Genomic DNA, 25,520 nt, shown 5'->3' with positions numbered 1-25,520 from the left:
TCTCGACGCTGGTCAAACACCCTATCGACAACTCCTAAGTATCCTATTCGCCTAAAAAGCCCATCCTAACAAAAAGGTAGTGGGATTTGCACAAACATAGGAAATTTTATTCGCTTTTGACCTATTGCACAGGGCACTTCTCTGTATACTGTGGTGATGAGATGTGCAGTAGGAAGAACATTCTATAGAACCAGAATAGGTGTAAGCAATCAGTTGTACAGCAGTCAAAACGGTGGCAGACGTTGAAAAAAGTTCTTCATATTCATAACACGGGGGTTGACTTGCTGTAGGCTCTGCTAGTTTATATTATCCACAAATGCAAACTCTGGCTCAGGTCCTACTTTGAGGGCCCCACCAAAGCAGAAGTTTTTTTTTTTTGGCTACTCTGTCTATCAACATTGCTTCTTTTGAAGCAGTAACAAGGAAATTTCCCCCACCCCCCAACAAATATTTGGTTTCCTTAGATTTTTATTACTATTTTCTCAAATGAGTCACAGGGCTTAAAGGACTGCCTCAGTATGGTGTGAGTCTACTATTTTTACCTAATAGTGTTAGATAGGAGGACTGCAGAATTTGGTGCCCACCTTATCAAATGTTACCCATATTCAACTTCCCCTTTATTCAGTCACTCACTTTAAGGGGCCCCCTGCATGCATGGTAGGGGTTCAAACAGGTTGATTAATGCCTCTGGTCAGCTCACTGCTTCCTCTTTTATAGGAGGATGGTTCTACCTATTTGTTTTGTGGGGGGCCTTTTTTTTTTTTTCCCAAGGGGACATCAGTTTTTCTGACTCTAAGATAGTCTTGGATTATAAATGGGGCAGCATGGAGCCAGTCATTTCCAAAAAAACCTTCAGCATATGCCTGATGCCGAAGAGAAGGATTTCTGGTGCCCAAGAAATCCCATTTGTGGCCAGTTCAGTCAGGGTCAAGCGCATGTTCTGCACCATTCATTCAGTATGGAGGCCACAATGTTTCAAGTTCTTTTCCTCACTTTGACACTTTAGTGTCCAAAAAAGTGGGGAAACCTGCAATGATCACTTAAGTTAATTACTAGCTTGGAAATTTTAGTATGCTGCCAACCAGCCAAAATAGAGTGTTTGGCAAACACCTTCCGTTCCCCCAAAAACCTTCCCTGGGAAAACCCCAAGTGAAACCCAAACCCCTTTGGGTCTTTTAAACAAGGGGAAATAAAAACCATTTTCCCCCTCCTAGACTTCCCCTTTCCCCTGGGTTGCCTCTGGGGAAGCTATACAGATCCGAACTCTTTGGGATGCTTAAAAACAAGGAGGAATTAAAACCCCATTCGCTTTCCTCCGCCCCACCCCCCCAAACCAAATGCCGTGGAGTGAGTTTTAGGACTCAAATCCCTTGGATTCCTCAGGAACAAGGAAAAAAGGCAATCAGGTTCTTAAAAGGAAAGAAAGCTTTAATTTAAGACAAATAAAAAAATTGTCTCAGTATAATCAGGATGGTAAAATGGCTTACAGGGTATTTCAGATTTCATGTGACTAGAGGGACTACTCGCCTCTGCGCCCACAGCCTGTGAGATTCAAAGTTACAAGCAATAAAGAAGGGTAAAAAATCCTTTCCAGCAAAAATTGACACAGTTTTACACGATGTTAAAGATTAAAACTACAAGACCTTAATCCGCCTTTTCCGTGCTAGTTTACTTATATTTGGCGAAAAACAAGGAGGACTGATTTTCAGACAAGACTCGGATTGCAAAAAACCCACTGGGCTCGTACGTCTGCGGTCCGCTCTTAAGCCCCAAAGGAGCAAAAAGAACCATAAACAACACAAAACTTTCCCTCCCACCCAGATTGAAAAAAATAATCTTGTCCCCCATTCGTCTCTGGCAGGTGTCAGTTGAGTTTCCACTGCTTCTTAAAACCCTTTACAGGCTAAGAGAGACCATTAAGACCCGTCTAAAACCACTCTGTTTAAGACACCACACCAATTTCTGGCAAAACATCCAACAGGACCATACATAAAATGCCCTAAAGAGTTTGGCATGCGGAGGGGTCGGAACAAAGAGCACTGAAGGTTATTTGATCTCTCTCTATAGTGCTCTTTGGTTGCTTTTTCCAATATTACACAAAAGCACACAACGCACTGCATTGCTCAGAATTTCAAAGTTCTCTACCCAGTCAGTACCGCCCTAGGACCATGATGCTGAGGGCCACTGGGTAAGAGAAGCAACTTTACCGATAGAATCTTCTTTAGGACTGAAAAAGCGTGACATGAGCAACTGATAGAGCCTTAATTTCAAAAATGAACTGGGTTGGGAGTGCGACTCTTACGAAGCCACCTAAAGAAGGAAATTAACCTGCACGGAATCTTTACAAGAACACAAGAGATTCTTTGTTATGTATATAACAAAGTGGGACACAGTCGTGAAGATGTCAACCTAGTGCAATTTGCATCCTATCAAAACCTACTGAACTACTTAGCACGATTTGCATTCTTGTGTCTTCATAATGTTTGACTAACAAATACAAACAGAGGCCAGTAAATTTGCTTCACATTTCCAGCAGCAATAACGGGTTGTTTCCTCTCTGCTCATTCATGGCAGGAGTCAAACTTCCCACTTGCAGGACACAGGCATTTTTGTTTCTTCTCCCTTTCTCTCCAAAGATGGGCCTGAAACCAAAAAAGTCTCAGTCCTGAAATTCCCCCCCCTCAACTTGCCAAGTGGAGGATTGGGGATTCGGAAACTTTGCGCTTCAAGGCCTCTCCTATCAAGGCACCAAGAAAACTGTTAACTAGTCTTAATTCGGCAGGGCGGAGGGAAGAAGGGAGGGAAACTTTGTTTCCTTTTTTACAGCTGGATTTGCAGGAAAGGGATATTCCAGAAGGATGATAACGACAAGCTAACCATGCAGGCACGAGGCACTAAAAAGCCTTTCTGCGGTCAAAGTCAACAAGAAAAGATACTTAAAGACCAAAAAAAGGATAAAGTTACTTCTGTACAGCAAGAAAATGGAAAAATCGAGTCAAAAGGAGTAAATTAAATACAGGGAATGGGCTTCAACTTGATTAAACATTTTCTTCAAGGGCCGGAGGAGGGCGAGGGTTAAATTCAAGGGGAATACCTGCTGAAATTCAAGAGGAAAAATTGTTTGCCCCAGTTCCCAGAGAGGAAATTGAAAGGCAGGCATGGTGTCTTCCCTTCCCTTATTTTCCCATCCATACAGGATGGAAACAGACCAACACTTACCCTTGTTACTCAAAAGGGGGGGGGGCAAAGGACTGGGGCAGGGCTGCAGGCCTCTTGGTGATTCACAGGGAAAGTTACACAAGTCAGTTATCCATGGCTCCTTGTCCTTGTTGAAGCTTGCCCAGTGCTCACGCTTGTAGGGAGGGGGTAAACATCACAAGTCCCCACTTTACAGCACAAACAGAATTCTTAGGAAGTCAGAAGAAATAGATGCATTTGTAGGTAGAAAGGGGGTTGTCCGCACTCTAATTAAAATAAACTCCTGTTTTAGGTTAGCTAGGTCTTTGTGCAGGACAAAGTTGTGTGGAACAAACTGTCTCTCCAGATTCTTTGCAGAAACCACTATTTACTCCAACTATGTGAGAAAAGTGTTTCCTTGAAGATTGAGGACATGTATAAAGGTCCGCAAATTAACCACACAAAGGGAGTAAAACGACGTTTTTCTCTCAAGGACAGATGATAGAAGAACGGTTCCACTGAGTCCAAAGGTTTTTGTGCCAAGACAATAATTAACTTTGATATAGTGTTGTGTAAAGACTGTTCCAGGGGACCTTGTCCTAATTATTGATTACCCCATATTTAAAGGAATTAGTTGCTAAAGGTAATATTTAAGGTTTGCAAAGGGTCAAGTACTGTAAGAGGTTTGTGAGAGCAAACAGGTGGGAGAGTAATATTTTAAGTTTAGATGAAAATGGAAGTGTTGATATAATGGAGCGATTAGGCAAACCTAACACTATAAGCTGTGGCCTATATCATGTAGTGCACGCACACAGTTTTTGGACCAACAGTCCAGTGCCTCATATCTACTGGGAAGATGAGAGGCAAGACTCTATTGGAACAAGCAATCCTCCAACCCTGGCAACGGATGTTTGCTTGATCTTGTAAAACCCCAAATGTTCAAAATTATAATGTTTTTCAGGGCAGCTTGCACATACAAGAAACTACTAAGGGACTTGAATGGCTGCAACTTCTTACATCAGTTTAAGAGAGGCTATAGTGAAATTGCGACTTTCTAGGTTCCAGGAGCTAACTATGCAAACCTGCCGTACAAACATATTGTATAGGCGACAATGCTTGCAAGAGTGAAAAGTCGGGGATAGGTGTGAGTCGAAACCCATTGTAGGTTTGGGGATCCTAAGGAAATTTTCATAACTTAAAGAACAAATAAACTTCTGTTGTCTGAGTTTTTGTTGATGCTTCTTGCATTTGCCAGAATGAGCTAATTGCTGAAGAAAGAGGCCAACCCAAAATACCGGCGGGGGGGGGGGGGGGGAGGCTTTAGCTTGTGAGCCTTTTATAATGCAACCTGGATACAGAAGTGACAATTGGCTGTGCGACTCAGCGCTCAATGCTGTCTACTGACGCATGGACAGGATTTGAGTGTAAGAGAATAAAAGCGAAGCAGGTGAGAGTGATTTCAACTTCGAAGGCTCGTGTAATCTCTTCAATACAAACTGAGAAATGGGGTAGTCCCCTAGACGGAGGAGTTAAGACTGAGGACAAATGATCTAATCGGAATAACCCAGTGCCCTCTGTTCCAAGGTTTCTCTCTTCAATCTTTTAAAGTATTTCCATGGTTCTGTAAATGTACTGTTGACTTCTTTCGACACTACGAAAAGTGGCTGGGAAGGGCCTCATGTGAAGGCTGTGGTTGATGTTTCTTGTCAGACTTGTGTATGAATACAGAAATTAAACGATGGTCCCGTTAATCATGGTTGTAGACGCCGTTTACCTTCTACAACAGGAGGGAAGTGTCTGGGCTTAATTGACTGGTACTCAGAGGAGTTGGTTACCTGCAAGCAGCTGCTCTCTCAGGGCTCGCTTGGCCAAACTACTCTGACATTCACAAAAGCGGCGGCATTATTCATTTTACTATGTTTCTGGTATCTTTCCTAACTGGGAATTTCTAGGATTGTGGTTCCCAGTTGCAGATTCTCACAAGGAAACAGTGAGGTGCGCAAATTTCAAGTTATCTGTGCGCAGGGCAGGGAACCATTTCTGGCCAGTCAAACTCTAAAAAGACCTTTTGGGAATTATTTTCCCCCAAACAGACAAACTTCACAAACAAAAGGGGAAAAAACAGGCAAGCAAATTTCAGTACAAATCTGAGATGAACTATTCAAGAAAACAAATAAAAAAGTGGGGAGGAGGCTTGCTTTTCTTGGGTCCAGGCACCCCCAAAGGTAAGTTCTCTTAGCATTAAAACAAAAACAATTCTAATTTCTCATTGATTTCCCAGTTCTTCCACAAACTAATTAACAAAATGGTCACTGGAATAAATATAAAGAGATTACAAAGTATCGGTGAAGAATTTTTTACTATTAAAATCCCCTGTTTATCCTCAATGTGAAACAATAGTTTGGTGCCGGTACGATGGTGGTTTGTATTTATCAATTGAGTTTAATCTGCACTCACCAGTTTCTTTTTCCATTTGCTATATTGTGGATATCTGAAAAGCACTAAATGTTAAAATGGGAATTACTATGAGCTACTTGCACTTTAAATAGTCTCTAAAAGACCCCCAACAAATAGAGCCTGGCTGTGAATAATCTGGATTTTTCCTGTTCAGTGGCGCCGAACAAAGCCCAAACATTGTCGTTTTTACCTTGGGCGTTCAGTTAAAATCTTGCTTTCCACATTTGAAAGCCCAAAAAAAAAACAAAACATTTGAAACGGGTTTGAAACAATTGTTTTGGACTTTGAAGAAAAAAAAGAAGAAGAGTTCCGAGTAAGAAGTATTTTTTTTCAAGAAATTGCAAACAGTTTGCTTACTGTCAAACCGGCTTTTCCTAAAAACAAAAAAAACCCACCCACCCAGGGGGACTTCCCAGTGCTTATCCCCAGAAAAACCTTCACCATATATAACTGTTGGGCCAATCCCTTCAAAACAACAAAAAGTCAAAAGCAAAGCTATCCCCAGCCTCGAGCTTTTCTGACAGGCCCAAGAGAAGAAATAAGAGCCAAAAAACTCCATGAAACAAGTAGGAACCAACTGCTTATGGAACAACCCAGTAACCTGAGCAGGCTTGGATTTTGATAGTTTTCTGGGTAAAATGCGTGACCCCACAAAGATAAGATAGTCAAAGACTACAAATTACATTTTCCTTGAAGGCATAGTAACAAGGGGACCACTAAGGTGTGGTTTGAATAACCATACCAGGGGGCGTGGTCCAACAGGGGTTTGAGAAGATTAAGGGGAGTAAAAGGTTCCATTCTCTCTATTTTTTAAAAACCTAAACCCTTCAAAACATTCCAAAATGGTCAACTATTTACAATAAATATTCGTTATCATTAAAAAGTTATAGTGGCAGCAGCTCAGGCTTGGGCATCTTTATGTGCCATTGTTTTCAGGCAGAATAGGGAAGAGATTCCCCCCCGAAAACAGTTGTTACTGAAAAGTTTTTTGCCATATTAGCGTGCCCACTGTAATCTAAATCCTGAAGATCAAGGCACACATGGAAAAACAAGCTGCAAGGGTTGGAATCTTGTAATAGTTCAAGATAAAGCCTCAGGGCCATTCTCTCAACGAATTGGCGACAAATTTACGTGGGGGGAAACGGGATGCTTGCCATATCCCAAAGACATTCTTTTTCCCTTTTGATCTGGGAATTCTTCTGGGACACAAAACTATGGTTCAGGTTTGACAGTCTTTTCCTGGTGAGGTAGAAAATGGGGCTTCTGCGGGACAGAACTGAGTGGTATTATTTGCAGTTAATTGAATCCTTACCTGGTGCAATAATGGCCCACCATTATTACGGTGCAAAACCCTGCCGAGTGAATGGATCTCCCCTATAAACTACAAAGCAGGCAATATGGGTTATCATTTATAAAAAGAAAGTTTGGGCCCAGGAAAATGTTAATCTGGGACACATATACCAATAATGTGTTTATATTAAATACCTAGCCTCCCCAAACTCACGGTCCTTATGATTCCCTTAAACTCTTTCCCTCTCCCTCTTGCAAAAGTGGAAACATGCGTTTCTGTTAAAACAAGTAAGTCTTTAAACGTTTTTAAATCATGCTGTTAGAACAACCTGGAGTAAGGGGAGGTCTTCAGGGGCACTCCAAGCACTGAAACTTTCACTATTTGATTAGGTATCAGGAGCAGACTTCTTAAAAAGGGGCCATTAAAGCCTTTTCATGGCAATACTCTTTGTGAGAAAGCAAAGTGTGACCCACTTGTTATGGGGGTGGGGTGACAGTGGGGCAGGTGCCCTTGCAACCACTATATTAATAATAAGGTAAGGGGAACTTCTCGGATCAGCACTTAATTAAGGGGGCTGTTGCAGGTTGTGAAATGGAGGCCCCCTTAGTTTCCAAACCACGGACACCATGGAATCCAGGAGGTCAAAAAAACTCAGACAGGGACTATTGGGAGCTTTTTGTGGTTTTCATTTTTTCTAACTCAGGAGGTGAATAGAACCGCTCAGATGTAGGCCGAGAGATGGGATTTCCTCTACCAACCTTCAAGTGCAAGGGCCAAAAACCCAATAAATCATTCCTGGTTATTTGCCCACAGAAGCTAAACTTCCAGGGAAAAATTATTTCAAACCCGTATCATGCAAAAAGGTTACTTAAACTAGATAGTATCTTTGTGCGGTCCCCTGTTACACAGAGGGTGGATTTTCATTCGCATCACTGCAATTTCAAAACTCAAAAAAAGGTCATTGTACTTTAGTGACCCCACCTTTTGGATTAATTTTCAATTTTAAAAGGGTGTTATTCTTCTTATTTTTCCTTTACTGACGAATGGGTGCTCTCAAATGTGTCACTGACTGTATCCCAGTGATAAACAACAGTAAGACAAGTTTCCAGAAATACACCCTGGTCGTGGCCAGAGGTAGATTTTAATATTGCCAGTGTGGCTCACCTGGCTTCTCTTTGGGCACCCCCAAGGGCTTCCAGCTCTGCAGGCTCTCTGAATGGCTTTCCAGGTTCTGGACTACCCCCAAGGGCTTCCATTTCCTTTGAGGAGGTAAGATTTCTCAGGTTTGTTTTTTGGCTGGGGTCAATTGGAATGGAAAACCAGTAAATTCAGATACCTCTGTCCTTTCAAGATTCTCTAAATTTAGTTCTCTGTGAGGACAAGGCTTCTTCTAATTCATTTTCATCACATGTATACAATGTTGGCTCTTTTGTTTAAACCAAACAGTTATGAGTGGTTTTTTCAATTTTTAGGCTTGGTTGCTTTAAACTTTTGCTGCACTGAAAATCTGGGCATGGGACTGAACTTAGTGTGATCTGGGGGACCAGTAGGAATTTTGCTGTTTACAAAGTGGGGACCACAATTCTTTGTGTAGGGTCAGTTAAACGAAATGGCAAAAGTACTTTTCAAAAGTTACGCAGGAAAAAATTTCACTATTGTTCAATCGCTCTTTAAGGAAAAATATCCATATACCTTGGAAGTGAATTTAATTTGTGGATGATGTATATCCACATTTGCTCTGACAAAAGCCAACCGTAAGGTCACAACTGTTTTCCACCTGCTGGGGCAAGCCCTTAGGGGAAAACCTAATTGGAGCAAGGTGTGACAGAGTGCTCATTAAAGCGGTTTTCCTTATTCCTGTTATCAAGCAGCTTTACTCAGGGCTGGAACATGCTACCACCTAAACCACAACTTGCGTTCAATTTCTGATATCTAAAATAAAAGGGCAATTATAAGTCAACTGGGGAAAAACCAAATTAGCCTCACTTATATGCAAGAATATTAAAATTATATTGTTCTGTGCAATGTAACACAAAAAGATTATGATGTGCATTTCAATTAGTGTTCTTAAGAAGCAATTTATCAAACAATGGCATACGCACAGTCTGCCCTAGGACAGTAGAATAGGATATTGGGCTATTGACCAGCTTGGTTCATCAGCAAAGAAAGAACAAATTGATAGTTCACCACTTGTACATAAAGAGGTTAAATAAGTCCAAGGCCAAAACCTTTCAGCGCCTCGTGTTTGGTGTGGGGGGTCTGAACTTCAAATGATTACATCAAATCACGCCTGATTCGTAGTACAAGTATTCATTTATAAAAAAGTAAAACAGTTAAAACCCAAAGTGTTTATGAAAGCTACTGGCATTTACTGCGTGACTAAATTGTCGATTGTAAAAAAATTGTACTGTTGCAGGAGTCATAGAAGAGTGTATCTGAAATAACCTTTCATTGATTATGCTTTACAAAAATTTGTGACCAAATGCCAAAAGGGGAAGACAAGGTTTCCCCCTGCCCGGTGAGTAGGAGGAAGTGTTATAATTTACCCAAATTCCGCCCAAATAATAAGCAAGCTTATTGGAAAAGCCCTCTTTTATTAGATAATTAACCAGGAGGGATGAATAAGGCCCACAAGAAGGGGGCTTGAAGTCAATCCCCGAATCTTGAAGCAAGGGTCAAGGAACTTCAGAAATCAAGATTTAAAAAGGTATAGATAAATAAACAGGGTCTTTTTGTTACCTTTCCCCTAGGAATAGGCCAAGGCAAAACCCAATCGGGACCTTGTACAACTTGTGGATGTCCTGACAAGAGTTCAGCGTAAGGTGATCTGGGGGGAAGATTGGTTGTCACGGTTGTTTAAAGGCTAGGGTCTGGTTCGGCCTGCTCAGTGACGCTTACTATACAACGGTTACTTTGGCGTGTTAGCAAATGTAGTTTGTAGGGCAGGTTAGGAATAACCGCTTTAAAAGCCTTGGGAAACCCGGCGTGTTTGAAAAGCTTGGCCCTTTTGACCATTAGGATGAATAGTGTTAGTTTTGTGGGAAAAAGTCGCCCCACATGCCTAATGTATTGAAGTTTTTTACTGTATTTAGCATAAAGTATATTACTAGGAATCTGGTTTTTTGCTGCTTTGAACTCGTTCCCTGCTTTGGGGGGAAATTGGCAACGGCCCAAAAAGTCCCCCCGTTGCGGGTGTGTTATTCTTTTTACCTTCATTTAAAAGCCATATCAGCTCACTGGTGTGTGTGTGCGCGTGCGGCGTTCTCGTTTCCCTGCAGAGCACTTTAGGGACGGTAAAACATTTTGCCGCATGGAGCAGGGTGCTTGCGGGGGGAAACGATTATGGCCGTTTGTGGGACCGAAAGTAGGGCTTTGCGGGAAGCCACCGCTGTCACTGCGAGCACAATAAGCTGGGGTGGGCCCCAGATGAACGCTGGGGAGGGCCCGTAAGGCGGCGGGTTTGGCAGGGTTGGGGAAACAAGCACCTGCTGAGGGTGGCCAAGAAGGTGAAGGCAGGGCGGGGCCGGGGGGTCCAACTCCGTACACGCACTTCCTAGTAAGCTGACGGAGGCCTTACAGCGGCTTGAGGTGGAACGGCGTTCAGGGACGGAAAGGGCTGCGGCTATGGGGGAAGGTTGGATGGCTCCCCCCTGACCGCCATTCGGGCCCAAGCATGAGGAGGTGCTCCCCTGCAGCAGGCCCTCGAGGGAAAAATGCAGGAGTGTGCAGCCCAGGCTGATGTCCGGGCTATAGCCCAGGCCGTTGTCACTCTCCAAGCCAGCGAAGCCCAGGAGCTGCGCAGGCGATGTGAGGCGTTGGTTGGCCTCTGGTGCCAACCTATAACGTCTTTCAAGCTTTGGCGAAGCCGCTTAACCACAAGCCCAAGTCCGTGTGGTTGACAGGCTCGGCTCGGGCATTTGTGTGACCCTGGAGGGGCGTGGGAGCGAGGAATTTGGGGGCTGCATCCTCCGCTCAGAGAGTGAGGCTATGTAGGTAACGAGCCTAGCAGCAAGGTATCTACGCCCCCGGTAAGAGAAACTGGGAGGCTATATGCGTCCGTCTCCAGCCGGTGACTTGGGTGTGCGGACCTACAATAACCAGCGAGCTCCAGGAGATCGTCAAGAACGTTTCCGGCAGACGAGCAGTGACGAAGCACTTGCTTGCGTGGGCGGGTTCCCAGTGTAATTGGGACAACCGCGCTGGCACAGACTGCGCTCCTGCGGTAGGGAGAATGCTAGACAGTGGACTGTGGCGTTTCATGCACCAATTACAGTGATGGGGTACTACAGTGGGAGCAAGGGGAGGCCCTTTGTAATTGTGTTCCCTTGCCTCCTGCAGGTGTGCTCAACCGTGACCCCGAGGAGACAGAATGGCACGTACTGGAAAGCGTTTGGTGGACTCTGCCACAGCAAGATCCCCGCGCGGCCGTCGTTTTGGCCACAGGGACAGGCTGGGCCTATACACTACTAGAGGGGGAAGAGTATCCCCGTATGGCCTCACTGTCACGACTCACAGCGCTCTTTGTAATACCTGGGTTAGCAGGTGTTCCTACCCAGGATAATGCGTGGGTCACATTGGCCCGCGTTGCTGTTAATTCTACTTAGTTTTGTCTCCCCAGAGTACATGCCATCGCTGCCATTATGGAGACATGTTTTATTGGTGTTAGTGCCACTCCGGAATCGCTGCAAGCTGCCTCCAGACAGATTACTAGCTCCAAGCACATGATGTATGAGGATTTATATCAGATGTGTGGACTGGGGCAGCCCCAGCAGGATGCTACTATGTATTCCTGTCGCCTAGCTAATGTTACTCATGCTGCGGTGTGTATGTTTTTTAGAGGAGCTACGCGGGATGTAATAAATCATATTAATCATGATTTAATTTGCAGATCGAATGTGGAGATTAGCTTTGGTGATGGACATGCAAAATTGCCACGAGGGTGGTTTTTATTTTGTGGGAGGATTGCGTATACCTATATTCCTGCCAATAGCTTTGGGGGCCCCTGCACGGTAGGGCGTATAACTCCACTTATGGTTTTGCCTCCCCAGAAGGCCCCCTCCCGCCAACGCAGGGGGACCATTCCCCTGGATTCTGGGTGCAAGGCCGAAGTGACTTTGTATTCCGAAGGACAGGCAGCCGCCCTCCTTTTTTCCCTAGTGGGCGTACCTGGGTTAGTTGCACATAATTATTATGTGGTTGCCGACCTTGCCTGTACAGTTGCTAAAGCTATTAATATGACCTCTATCGTTTTGGATTTGCTTACTCATGAATTAGGTGAAGTACGCCAAGGCATGTTGCAGAATCGCTTGGCTATTGATTTGTTGCTGCAGCATGGCCATACGTCACGAGTTTGCTGGTATGTGTTGTTTTAATGTTACAGATGCTGGCAGCTCGACTGAGACGACCTTGAAAAATTTACGCCACCTTGCAGAGGGTATAGGCCAACAACAAGACGATTCCTGGCTCTGGTCCTGGCTTACATCCCTTTGTGGTTGGGCCGCGCATTTTGTTCAGAGCCTGTGTATTGGCCTTCTTATTTTAGTGGGCCTTTGCATATGTTGCGGTTTAGTTCGCTTGTGGCCGGTGTTGTTGCTTTTGGCATTTTAGTCATGCTATAAGGTCGTCTGAGTCAATTTATGAGACTATGTCTAGTGCTGTCCCTTGAGAAGGCGAGGGGAGGAATGTAAGGGACTGCGGAAGATTTTGTCACGGTGGTTTAGCTAAGGCTGTTCGCCTTCTCAAGGACAGGTTACTAAAGGTTGCTGTGTACTAGCATATGCTGTTTGTAGCCGGTTGGAACCGCTTAGCCTGGGAAGCCCGGCGTGTTTAGAAAAGCCTGGCCCTTTGCCATAAGAGATAGCCCAGTTGTGGGAAAGCTCCCACATGCCTATGTATGAGCTGCTTTACATGCCATTAGCATAAAGTTATATTTATCAGAATTTGTTTTGCTGCTTTGGACTCGCTCCCCGCTTTGAGTTAGCAACGTGCAGAGTCCCCGTTGCGGGTGTGTTTTCTTTACCTTCATTAAAAGCCATATCACTCACTGTGTGTGTGTGTGTGTCTCGTCCCTGCAGAGCACTTAGGCACGTAACAGTCAGCCATGGATGGAAATAAGACTGGTGAGAAATCTACCTTGAACAAAGACTATATCTTGTTAAGTTAGATTAGAAAGTGTGTTTTACTTGTATTTACCATTTGTTTTCTCTCTTGTACTTGAATTCATTTTAAAACCTCTGTTGGATTAACTAAACTTGTTTTACTTTTACTCTAAACCAACCTAGTCCTGCATTTGATTTTCAGTGATTATTAACTCCAGTTAAAGCAATAAGCTGTTGGGCTTTAATGTTTGTAAAGACACAAACATTACTGCTGAATGTTCCAGGAGATGGCGGGACGCTTGGGGAAATTTGAGACTGGGAATGTGTTGAGGTCACCCTGCAAGTTTTAGTCAAGGCTGGTGGAGACCAGGGTGGGGCTGTTGTGTTGTAGACAGGCTGCTGAGGTCAGAGTGCCAAACAAGGGCTGCATAGCACATAGACTCAAGGAACTAAATGCTTGTCTGCTGGCTGTGAGCCACAGCAGCAGAGCATTTAAGGCATCCAAGGTTGGGTAGTGACAACCCTGCACTGGTGTGGGTTCAACCCACAAGTATCACAGTATAGTTTCAGCTAATGCAGCTCATGATCAGTTTTAGCCAGGAGAAGGGGGGAAAAAGAGTTCCCTCACTTCATACAAGAGAAATTAGAATCCATATTCCTAAATTTGTATTAGTTGGCACAAATCAATTTCAGCTTGATATTTAATCAAATGTTTGCTTTCCTGACAGACATGGAATGTCGATTGCGTGCTATAGATCAGTCTCAGTTGAAGCAAAGCATACCAATCAGCTCATTGGAATTGTAGAAAAAAGGGAAGAAAAACTAACCACTATGGGTAAGCTAATAATTCACAGCCAATACACTCTCTAAATTCAGCCCCTCTACTCATGAAATATCTGCAAGTGCATCATCAGCTTCTCATCTTATTTGATGCATAAGCATTTTGATTAACATTCAGCAAACACTATATCAAATGAAGAGTGGTGTGGGAAGGGAGTAGGTGGGTAAGAGGGGTTGTTAGCCAGATTGTATATGGAAAAGGATAGAAAGGAAGTGTGGCCTAACAGAGTAGGAGCTATATATAGCTGAAAGAGTACTCAATCTTGAGGAAGCATAAACACTTTGTACAGTTCTGAGCTGTCAGTCATCTTCCTGTGCAAATCTGGGCTTGACACTTCTCTGTGAAAGCCTGATTTAGAGGATATATTTTAAGAACTGCATGTAATTATGAAAAGTTGTGGGTACCTCAATTGAGCAAATTCAACTAACCCCTTTTGGAAGTTTTTTTTAAAGCCACTTCCAGCAAAGAAACAAGCAATAAACTTGTTAAACACTTAAGAAATCATTTAGATTCAAACCACTACTCAATTCACACAAGGACAGTGCTAAGGTTAGTAAAGACTTTAATCAAGACTCCACATGAAAATCCTCTATTAAATATTTTGAATTATTCTAATTTTGGAGATCTTTTCCAAAGTCATAAGCATCCAGCTCTGTTTTCCCATTCCATGGGCATAATTTTTGCTCTAGTACATTGGGCGATAATCAGGTATACAGCAAAGAGCTACTTCTAATAAAACAGACCAGATGTCTTCTGCTTCTCACTAAAAGGAGAGCATGAGGGAAAGTGACCCCAAATTCCTGTATTATTCTGTATCACCACAAAACTAAACTGCTAGTTCCACATTTACTATTTATTCCCATGTTTAGCTAGATTTCTTGGCAAGTGCACTGTCATGACCTTAGGTTTCCTACAACCCACTCAGTTACCTGCTGCCACCAAGCTTCTTGTTGGAAGTTTCACTTCAGGATACCCTCCTTCTGCTCCCTTGTGACAGAGACCCTATCCCCAGGAGCAGGCAGTCCCCTGATAAGTATGGCTAGTGTTCTTTGAAGGATGCTGCTGAAATCTCTCATTCACCACAGCTCCAACTGAATTAACAAGCCTGTAATTCATTTTTCACAATTAGAACCTATGAATCAACTCTGGTTCTGATCCTCTGCAAGTGCCTACAATCCATTGAAGCTCCTTTTTAATAAGCCATGGAGCCCAACCTTCTCTCGCTCTCTCTCATGAGCAGCCTCTTGGCAGCCTGGACCTCATCCTCCCTGATAGATCAGTCTCTGAAGAAGGGACCTTTAATGGCAACTTCAGCCAGCCTGGACCAAACATCCTCCGGCTGGCCAGTCACATCACACCACACCCTTCTTCAGTTGTCCTGCTATCACTGCCAACTGTCAATTGAATATTCTGGGATTTCCCCTAGAAACCTAATTGACCCTTATAGGGTCCTCAGGTTAAGTCACTCACATCTCAGACCTAAAACGTAAATGTTACACATACCTGAACATTCTCCACAGTGCCATAAGCACCACCACCACTCAAAACATATCACGAGTAGGGTCTGAATGTCATCGAATCTGGGCTGTGGGGGACCAAATGGGAAGGAAGGAAGATACTGTGTCCCAACCTGTTTAAACCATAGGGCTGCCAGCTAGAGGGCTGCAACATTGCCTTAAACTGCTTCTCCATATGTAATCAGGACCACCACTGTTCTGGACATTATGATTCAAATCACCTAAAACTACCTCAAGCAGTCAGTTAGTAGCCAGAGCAGATTGAGATGCACAGGTGTCAAGTGGTCCATACAGTAAATCTCTACTAATCTCTTTATTCACTTAAGTAGCCCTTTTCAGCCAAGGTTGAAAAAGCACTTCTCAAATGTGTTGTTGGATTTACACATCATTAGGTTCGTTTTATAAGATGATGAAAGCAGCACAGACCCATAGACTTGCCCAAGGTCACACACCAACTCAATGGCAGAGCCAAGAAGAAAATCTCAAGTCTCTTGATTCACAGCTGAGTACCCTACCACTGAACCATGCTACCTCAACAGGCAAACAAACATTCTCCACTTGCTGTGGTTTTCTAATAATTTTAAAGTATCACCCTATGCAGAACACATTATAGTAATCCAACCTAAAGATTGGCAAAGTACATATGATCATGGCAAAGCCCACCTCTGAAAGGAAAGGATGTGGACTTCTGAGCAAACATAAAGGATATTAAAAAACCCACACACCATGCTGCCTGACTGTGCAAAAGCAGATAGAGCCATCAAACCCAAAGGTTAGAGGCCATACCGACACACACTCAGTAATGCTGCTTTCATCTTTGTTATTTCTTCTACTCCTGACCTCTATTCTCTGTCTTAATTAGGTTATGTCAGTCGCCTAAATCTCATCCTTTGGATTAGCCATTAGAAAAGTTGGAAAACATTAAACAATTTATCTTTTCCCAGCACACAAAAGAAAAGATAAGCGTCACGATTGTTGGGTTTACATCAATTTCCTTTCATGTGCCTGTAGTCCACAGACAATTCCCACTTGCTTTATTTTTAATTTGTCACCTGGCTCTCCATAATCATTGAACAAAATGTGCACAGTCCTTTGACATTTCCGTTCCAGTTTAAAATATTGCTGGGGTGGGAGGAATTATCAGAGTCTCAGCTCAGTACATTTGCACAAAGTTAATGGTACAGACAAGTAATTGTGCACAGCAGCAAATATGCAATGCAAAAAGAGAATTATTCATTTATAAGCTTTTCTACAAAGCTCATTAGAGTGTCACATGCAGACGTCATTTTGTCAATGTATCCAACTCTGGAGTAGAATGCAAATACTGTTAGACAGCCAACTCCAGACCTGAAGAACTCTGGTAAGCTCAAAAGCTTGTCTCACCAACAGAAGTTGGTCCAATAAAAAAAAAAAAACCAACCAACCAGCATCTATTTCATCTCACCCACCTTGCCTCTAACATCCTGGGACCAACACAACTACAACACTGCATACAGTCAACTCTGTTGTATCTTAGGAGAGGAAAAAGAACATCTAGCAAACAGAAAAAAATTTACATAAGCAGAGTAATTATACAAATTGTAATTTGGCCTGGACACCAGGCCAAATGCTCCATCCTTTCAAAGGAAAAATAAAATGCCACGAGATTACTACTGAACACTAGCAGTCAGAATCTCAGTCTTGCATCTGATGAAGTGGGTATTCACCTACGAAAGCTCATGCTCCAATATGTCTGTTAGTCTATAAGGTGCCACAGGACCCTTTGCTGCTTTTACAGATCTCAGTCTTGACATCTGAGGTAGGAGAAAGAGTGGTGGCAAGGCAGGAAATTAGCTTACTGTAGCTTCATATGGCTCCTGGCTTGTGCTTCTTGATCTTAAGCCAGAAATAGCATATTCATATATAGAGAGGTGCTGTGACATCTCTACTTTAAGAATTGATCAGTAGTGAATGCTATTGGGGAAGTAGTTAATAGCAGATAAGAAAATAAGAGCTAGAGGGATCCAAAGGAATGTATTCAGAAGGTCTGTCACTTGTACACACTTTAAGACAGATACGTTTTCCCCCGGAATACAACAGATCCTATTCTAGGTTGCTCAGAGTCAGAGCCAAGAAACTGCTATAGCATAGACCATAGCCTGGAAGCAGGATTTCTGCTGGGTAAGGAGACCCTGAATGCCATCCCAGGACTTTTCTTCATGACAATCTATTTACCTGCAAGTCCTGTGATGGAACCTCTGAATCCTGCAGTGAGCCTTCCAAGGCACTGCCTCAGATGCACCAAGCACTGTTTCCGCTAATAAGCGCTTCTTCTTACATCAAAAGCCAAGCTAGGCTTCAGTTATATTATCAGTCAATCCTACTTTATTTTAAAACAGCCATAGCTTTAAAGTGTTTAGAAACCTACGTAGGAAATGGTCAAAAGTTCTTTAAGTGTGCATTCTGCAAGAGATCCTTTTCAGCATGTTGAATTAGGAATAGACAAGTGGAAGAGACTCATCCTGGAGCATTGCCTTAAATGCTTATCTAAAAAATAGTCCTATAATGGCATTTTACTTTATTATTGTTTAAGTCCAGTGTCCAACATGAATACCTACCTTAAGTGCTTGGCTCCTTATCAATCACCTCTTGGCCAGAGACCAAGGTCTCTCCCTTCTGAGTGGGATCTTTACAGGCTGCATAGTTCCCCTGACTACACTGTGCTATTCCCACCAAGCCAGATTTCCTCTCTCAAGGTGATGAGCTGTGATTGCCAGCAGTTATAAGTTACCATACAGCTCTAAGCAAGCACATTTATTCTTACGGTAAAAGCATGAGAGAAAAAACACACATTTAAAGAACCTACATGTTTGCTAATCAGTGTGGATGTCGGGAAAGATCAGACATTTTAGTCTTTCAGGAAGAAGAGTCAGGCTAACTAACAGCTAACAACAACATGCGACTGCCAAGCAGGGCCTGGGCGAGGGGAAGAGAACTGTAAGAGATGCTGTTTTTTGACCTTGTGTTAGATAAGAATAGAACACAGACTGTAGTAGAAATTGCTGAGAAAAGTAAGATAGCAGAAAGGAATAAATGTATCAACTGCAGTTGTTGATCATTACTGTACATCACAAAAGGTATAAATGCTTGCCTTAATTGTTTATCTAACAGGGACCTGCCTCAGGAGGGGAACCTCTGCCCGTGAGTACTCTCCCCTTGCAAATGTTAAAGAAAATAAAGCTGCCTCTGGCATGTTGCAGCCAACCTCAGAGGGAGAACTTGTTTTTCTCCCACAATTTGGTGCCGTGACTCAGATGGCAAGCACCTAGCTGAGACAGTGACAAACTACTATGGACTGTTCCCCTGCGAACCCCATGGTGTCACAATAGAGGTAAGAGACATTTTGAAATCTCTATTGCGGTGTCGCAGGAGGACTGCCCGTGGAGCTGTCTGTCCCATTGGTCTCATGCCATGTGAACTTGGCTTATGCAACAAGATCAGATGCAGAACGGTGTTAGGGAATTGGTTGCTCCATGTAAGGTTAGTTGTATGCATACGTGGGGGCTGGGAAATGTGTTGTTGCCCCAGGGTAAGCCAATGTGTAGCTTAGGTCAGACCTACGTGAGTTGAGGGGTTGTGGTGACACCCTCAGGTTAAAAAAAAAAAAAAAAGATGCAGCTAGATATGGGGAAAATGAGTGTGCATGTGAATGTGTGTTTGAATGAATAAAGGCTGAGTATGAGCCACTGACCAAGTCTAAGACTAAGCTGACTTCAGCTGCACCAGGGCTACCCCATGTGGGAGTTCTGAAAGTAGGGGAGGAAGGGGTCAACCAAATCTTCTGACCCAGCAGATAGGAATTTTTCCTTATTTACGAGCCATTGACCCCAGGAAAGAGTCCACTGGGAAGTGAGAGAGCGAGAACTCATTTTTCTCCCACAGAGGCATGATCTTTGGTAAGCTTAACTCTAATAAGGACATCTGGCAGATGTCAGTCCTTCAAGCCCCATCCTCCCTCCCACCCCACCCCAAGGTTTTTCTGAAGTTACAAACAAACATCTTCAGCTCAGAACAAAGACTCCTGTAAATAAGTGAAATCCATCCAACACTTCTCAGGAAGGATTGGGGCCCTACTTGGATTGAGAGTCCTAGCCATTTGCTAGCTCAGAAGGAGACCAGAGTCAGTTTAGACTCAGGCTATTTACCCAAAAGTCCTTTTTGTCTGTTGGCCTCTGGAGAATCCAGACAATCAGTATATGCAAGCCTTTCCAGGTAGTGGTACCCCTCCAGAGGTGTTGCAGCCTGAGTGATTTTGCCTAGTCACTCCTTTGATAGGGCATATGGAGGTCTAGGGGGCCAAATGGTTAGCACATCTGACCTCCAGCACCTTTTCCTTGTGCTGGGGGTGGGAAGTAGGTGCCTGGTTTCTAACCTTAAGCCTGAAGTGGTTTGGCCTCCACACACATCTGGGCCTTTGCCCTTAAGTAAGCATGGTAAGGGGACCCAGACCCTCCCTCTCCACCTAGTCCAGCCCAGGGCCCTGTAGGAAATAAAACTGGCAAGTCCTCCCTGCAGAGAGTTGAAGTCTGCTGCCCTGTGCTACTTCCTATCTATGTGCTCCTTCAGTTGAGGGTGTGGCCCCCTATTGTCCAAGCAGTCAATACGATAACAAAGGTGTCCAAAATGCAGGGCTGACAGGGTCTCCTGTTTCTGAACGGGGACGGTAACTGAAGAAATTCTGCAAACAGTTCTGTGATAACTGTAGGGCTTACCTACTCTGTGCTTCCCTCTCAAACTCAACCTTCTGTCTGGCTTCCTGCAGCCTGACCACCATCCCTTGCCTGCAGTTCTGAGCTCCTCCAGCTGGAATGTGAGTGACAGGACTGGAGGGGTGGCACTAAATGGGCCTCGTATTGACTTCTAACCCCTTTGGGCCCTATGTGGTGTTTTTATACTTCATTCCAGAAACAAAATGAGTGGAGGGATTGTAGGGGGAGGGGGTCACACACCCACATGGATTTTACATACAATCCTTGGCCCACAATGATGCTTAAATTTAATACAGCAAGATCTCCCAAAGATATGAGGAAATTGACATATCTGTCAAGAATATTTCTATTTGAAGTTTCATACTATAGTTTAGTATTCTGGTTGTGAAGCGGATCCTAAAAGATGCTTAAGACGACATCCATGTCGTTAATACAGAAAACAAGCTACTACTTCTAACAACTTTTCAGAACCTTAAAAGCAAACTGCTCCTCTGTCTGACATGCTTCTTAACACTAAATCAATTTTTCAAAAGTTGGGAATTTTTTGATGAAAGGTTTGCAAGCCTCCCTTCCATTTTAAGCACCTGTAGAGCTGGTTACAGTTTTGAAAAGTTGAAATAGAAAACCAGGGGAAACCTTTCAATTTTATTTTTTCGATTCTCTGCCCATGTCACAAAGTTGTTTGTCTCTTTAAGGACAGCTGAGACCTGGGCTACTTGTCAGAAGCTAATTTAAACAGATGAAGCTCAGCAAGTTAGTTAATTTACTTATGAGCACCTGGGCCTCATAAGAGGGTTTGGTTGTAGGGAGGTGCTCAGACAATGAAACTCTGAAGGGAGAGTTCGAGATTACAGGCCAGGGAGTCTAGGAGTGGGGAAAAGGCCCCAAGGAGAAAGGTTATGCAACCCCCTAAAGCCAAGGGGAAAGAAACTTGATTTCAAGTTTATTTGGATTCAAAGTAGAACCCTTTCAGCATGCTTTTGCCCTGTGTGTAATCTTTAAGATGCTCCCCGTCCCCCCAAAAAAAAGGTCAGAGAAGGGAAATGCTGTCAGGGTCATATCATGCCACAAGGGGTAGAGCTTGAGGGCATATTCCCTCTTACACACTGTTTTTCCCCCAGTCAGCTCAAGCACACTGGTTTATTGTTCCAGAGTTGCTTACCCCCCCTCCCCACACACGCGCACACACACACACAGTGGCCTAATGTTTAACTATGATCACAAAGCGTTAGTCAAATTGTGATTGTCCCAATCTCAGCAGTAGCCTTCTAACAACTTATTGCATAAATAATACCCATATGACTCCTATTAGGATTTTCTCAGGCCTTAAGTCATTGGCCTAACATATGTTACAAGATCTAAACTGCTCAATGAACACCTCCATGTTCTATATTTCAGTCAGCTTCAAAATGTGAATCTGAAGCAGAGAAAGTTTGATTGCTCTAACAGCAGTTAATATACAAGTAGTTTGCAATTAAGCAGCTATATTGCTTGTTTACTTCCTTTTGTATTATAATTTTCCCTTTCATCTCATCTTCCTCAAGCCACCTTTCTGACATCAACAGCTAAAAATGCCTCAGGTCTTCCTAATGTGAACTGTTAAATCCAGTCATGCATACCAATTTGATAACTGATGTCTATTTCATTTTAATCTCTCCTCCTTTTGAGCTGAGGAGCTGAAGTCTCGCAGTTTTTCGTGAGTGTTCTTTTCCCTTGTCTTATGCATTTAAGATGAATTAGGACAAGTCAGGAAAGCCCACACTGTCTCTCACTAACAGCTTTTGTATAATTGTGATAGCAAGCTTTATCATTTTATAATTTCTCTAGAGGTTAGAGAAAAGAAATTCAGTCAAGTACAGCAATCTCACTCTGCTCCCCACAGAGCAAAAAAAGTTTAGATGAGGGCTCCCCCCTCCCACTAGTACTGGTAGCTCTCAAGTTATGTTATGACAGTAAAAGGTATGCAAATTCAATAGCTGCGTGTCATGGTATGATGCAGCACTCTGTCCACCAATAGACAAAGGGCACAGTGTAGGTTATTTGGGGATGAGGGCTGGAACACAATACCCACTGCTCACCTCAAACTCACAGCTGAGCTGTTGGTTAAAGTTCAAGCTAAAAGCCTTTTCTTAGGACTTCAAAACCTGAAATTCTAAAAGGAAAAAAAGTTCTAAATGAAAGGCCCTGGGATCCTTTGCTGCATGGAAGGGAACAAAGGAATGGAGAATAGCTATTAACCAAATGGGTCAGAAGGGGGAGCAGAAGGGGGGAGGAGGAGAGGAAGCAATACCTCTAGGGGGCATGCTCCTTTGAAAATTAGAAAATTGCTGGTGGAACACTCAGCACAAACTAATCCTGCTCACAAAATCAACTTTTATTCTGAAGCTTCAAATACCCCCATCCCCAACAGAAGAGGAAGGCATGTGCACACAGAGCAGGGGGAACAGCAGCAGCATTACTAGTAGTGTAGCAGTGCTCCCAGCTTGGGGACTTGGGGCCAGAGATTCAGATGGAGAAGCTGGCATGCTCTGCAGCTGACTTGAGAACTAGAGACTAGAACTGCATTCACAGGATAACCTTGGACTCCCCCACAAAGGCATGTTCAGAATAATTCTGTGGACAGCCAGACTCTATGGACTTGAATCTCCAATGCCTTGTACGTAGTCATTTGTTTGTGCAAAGTGAGTATAAAGTGTTCAGTTCTCTTTTGGAAGCATTTTCCATCTGCTCTGCCCCTATAAATGGCCACCCAAGATGCCAAGCAGGGGAGAATCAGGCCCACAGAGTTATACACAGCAATTTTTCCATAGTGGTATGAGCTTGTATTAGCTCTGTTCATGAAGTATTTGGGGATGGGGGGGGCTGGATATATAAAAGGGCTTTGGTTTCCAGAGCCATCAATCTGCTGTTTTTCAGAAGTGCAAAAAAAAAACTTACATAACTAATGGCATATTCTATATATGTGTGTGTATATATATATATATATATATATATATATATATATTTGGATTTTTGAAAGTGAAGCCACTCGTTGCCTATCCAGGGCTATAAGTGCCTGTGTCTCATATTGAAAATACATAGCACGCATTCTAACAAAACAAAACTCAAAGCCTTAGAATAGCTTTTGTGGTGGTTCTTTTAAGTCCCCAAATCCAGCCCTCAGAACTCCGATCTCTACTCTCAGTGCATCCCTCCTTTTCCTCAGGGAGAGATGAGCTTTGCCATTTGAACTTCAGAGCACAAGATCTGAGACTATTTCGGACTAAAGGAGGGGAAGAATTCCTGAGTTCAGGTGCCATAATTGCAAACTCCTTCCAGTAACTCCCTCCTATATCAAAGGGGTTTCAGGCTACAGCACCTCAGCTGACTGCTTTTGTAATGGATCATGAAAGGAGACAGGGCCCACGCCATGAGGCTTTAGAAGTCACAATCAGCACTCAATTTTGTTTTGGTGTCTAGCTCTGTGGTGCTTAGAGAGATCAGGATATCACTAGAACACTATTACAGACACTCACTAAACAACCCAGCAAAATGGTATAAAAAAAAAAGAGTACAAAATAGACTTTAAAAAAGCCATGAACATTTGCTTTCTAAAGTCATAGATATGGTAGATTCCCCCGTGCCATGCCCCCCCGCCCACTTTAAATAGTGCAGAATGCTACAGAACTGTCATTCGAATCTGAAGACCTTTGAGTGCTTAACAGTGTTATTTCTGAGTCTCCAGCTTGACCAGAATTACTAGATTGATACCTTCTAAAACAGTGACATGGTCATTTACCATTCAATGCTATTTGCCCAGAACTCAGATGGGTCTGGCTGTTTCTATTCCATTACTGTGTTAAAAGCAAGATCATATGCCATCTCAAGAGCATTCTAGTTATGCCGTATTCTTTGACAAGAAATTGGACCAATTCTGAAAGAACACACACTATACAAGGAGACCTCACAGCACCAAATCTTGCAGCACAAATTTGTGCTCTCCATATGTTGAAGTCAGTGAGATTTGGCCACGTATCTGCAGGCAGAATTTGCCCCTCCACCTTTACTCTGGAAAAAGCTATTAAAAAAAGGTTATTTTTGGTTAAAACTTCAGTATTTAAAGTCATCATAAATTAAACACCAACAGTACACTTCCAAAGTACATTTTAGTCTCCCTGTATCACATTAGGTTGTGCCATAATCTAACATTGTGTTTTGCTCTGTGGTGGGATCTAGGTATAGCCAATGCATTTGGAATTGTGCCTTCTTAGTGCTGCATACGGTTTCTTGCAAATGTTACTTGCAAATGTTTTCCCAGTATTTAACTATGCTCTTTGGAAAATACTTCTGATTAAAAATGTTTCCAATGAGATGAATACAATAATTCAGGACTCAGCTTGTCCTACTATTTTATGGGAAAAGATTAGCAATGAGAATTTCCAAGATGGAACATTTCTAATAAAGCTGTTTAACATGTTAAGTTGATTTAATTGTCACTATCTTGTAGATAATACCTGCCTAAAAAGGATGCCCTCCAGGAACATAACTGAGTTAAAAAGGCAAATAGCATTGAACTTGGATGCTGCTGTTCAGAGTGTAGCTGAGTATGTTTCACATGCTCTAGAGTGTCTCCTAAAGACTGCATCACTTGTACTTCTGGTTTTTACAGACTCCAGCATCTGCACTGTCTCCACTAGCATAGAGAGTTTTCATTATCTTTCAGACTGCATTGCAATGAGGGCACGGTTATGTACATTGCTTTGATTTATACCTCACTGCACTCACACTAAGGGAAGTCTCCGCACCTTTACTTGGCATACAGAAATACATCTTGTCTGAATTTTACAGAATGATGAGCTGAAACTTCCTTTCAGCTTTTAAATGCTATGGGGACAAAAGCAAGACACATACTGATGAAAAGTGACCAGTAAATGACTCGGGGGGAAGAACAGGATGAGAGGGTTTCTAATTAGCTCCCTCAAATCTAAAAGATGAGCGCTTTGTGGATTCCTGGATGAGGAAGGACAGGATTTGTCAGAGGTGCAAATCTGCTCTATTCCCAGCTGTCTCCTGATCTTGTAGGTGGAGTGGCCACATCTTCTGAAGGAGCCCTGCTTCCAAAGTCAGGTGCAAGCCAGGGCTTAATTTGTGCTAGGGCTGGCCAGGGCAGACCCCAGCACCTCCAGGCTTGCTATGTCAGTTATGGAAATAAAGACATTGCTTGAGCCCCAGAATATCTTAAGCACTACAACTTAAGCACTGGTGCGATCCCAAGAAAGTAGTGCATAGTACTGTGATCTATGGAGTTACTTCGATGTGGGGGCATCCATTCATTTGGAGGGCTATACCCCCTCCCTTTTCTTCTAGTATCTCACAAATACTCCTCTTCCTCAGCTAGTGTGATGATGTATT

The sequence above is a fragment of the Chelonoidis abingdonii genome, chromosome 9, assembly GCF_003597395.2.
Source record: "Chelonoidis abingdonii isolate Lonesome George chromosome 9, CheloAbing_2.0, whole genome shotgun sequence".
Classification (NCBI taxonomy): domain Eukaryota; kingdom Metazoa; phylum Chordata; order Testudines; family Testudinidae; genus Chelonoidis; species Chelonoidis abingdonii.
The sequence above is the reverse complement of the archived record's forward strand: the minus strand, read 5'-3'. Positions refer to the sequence as shown.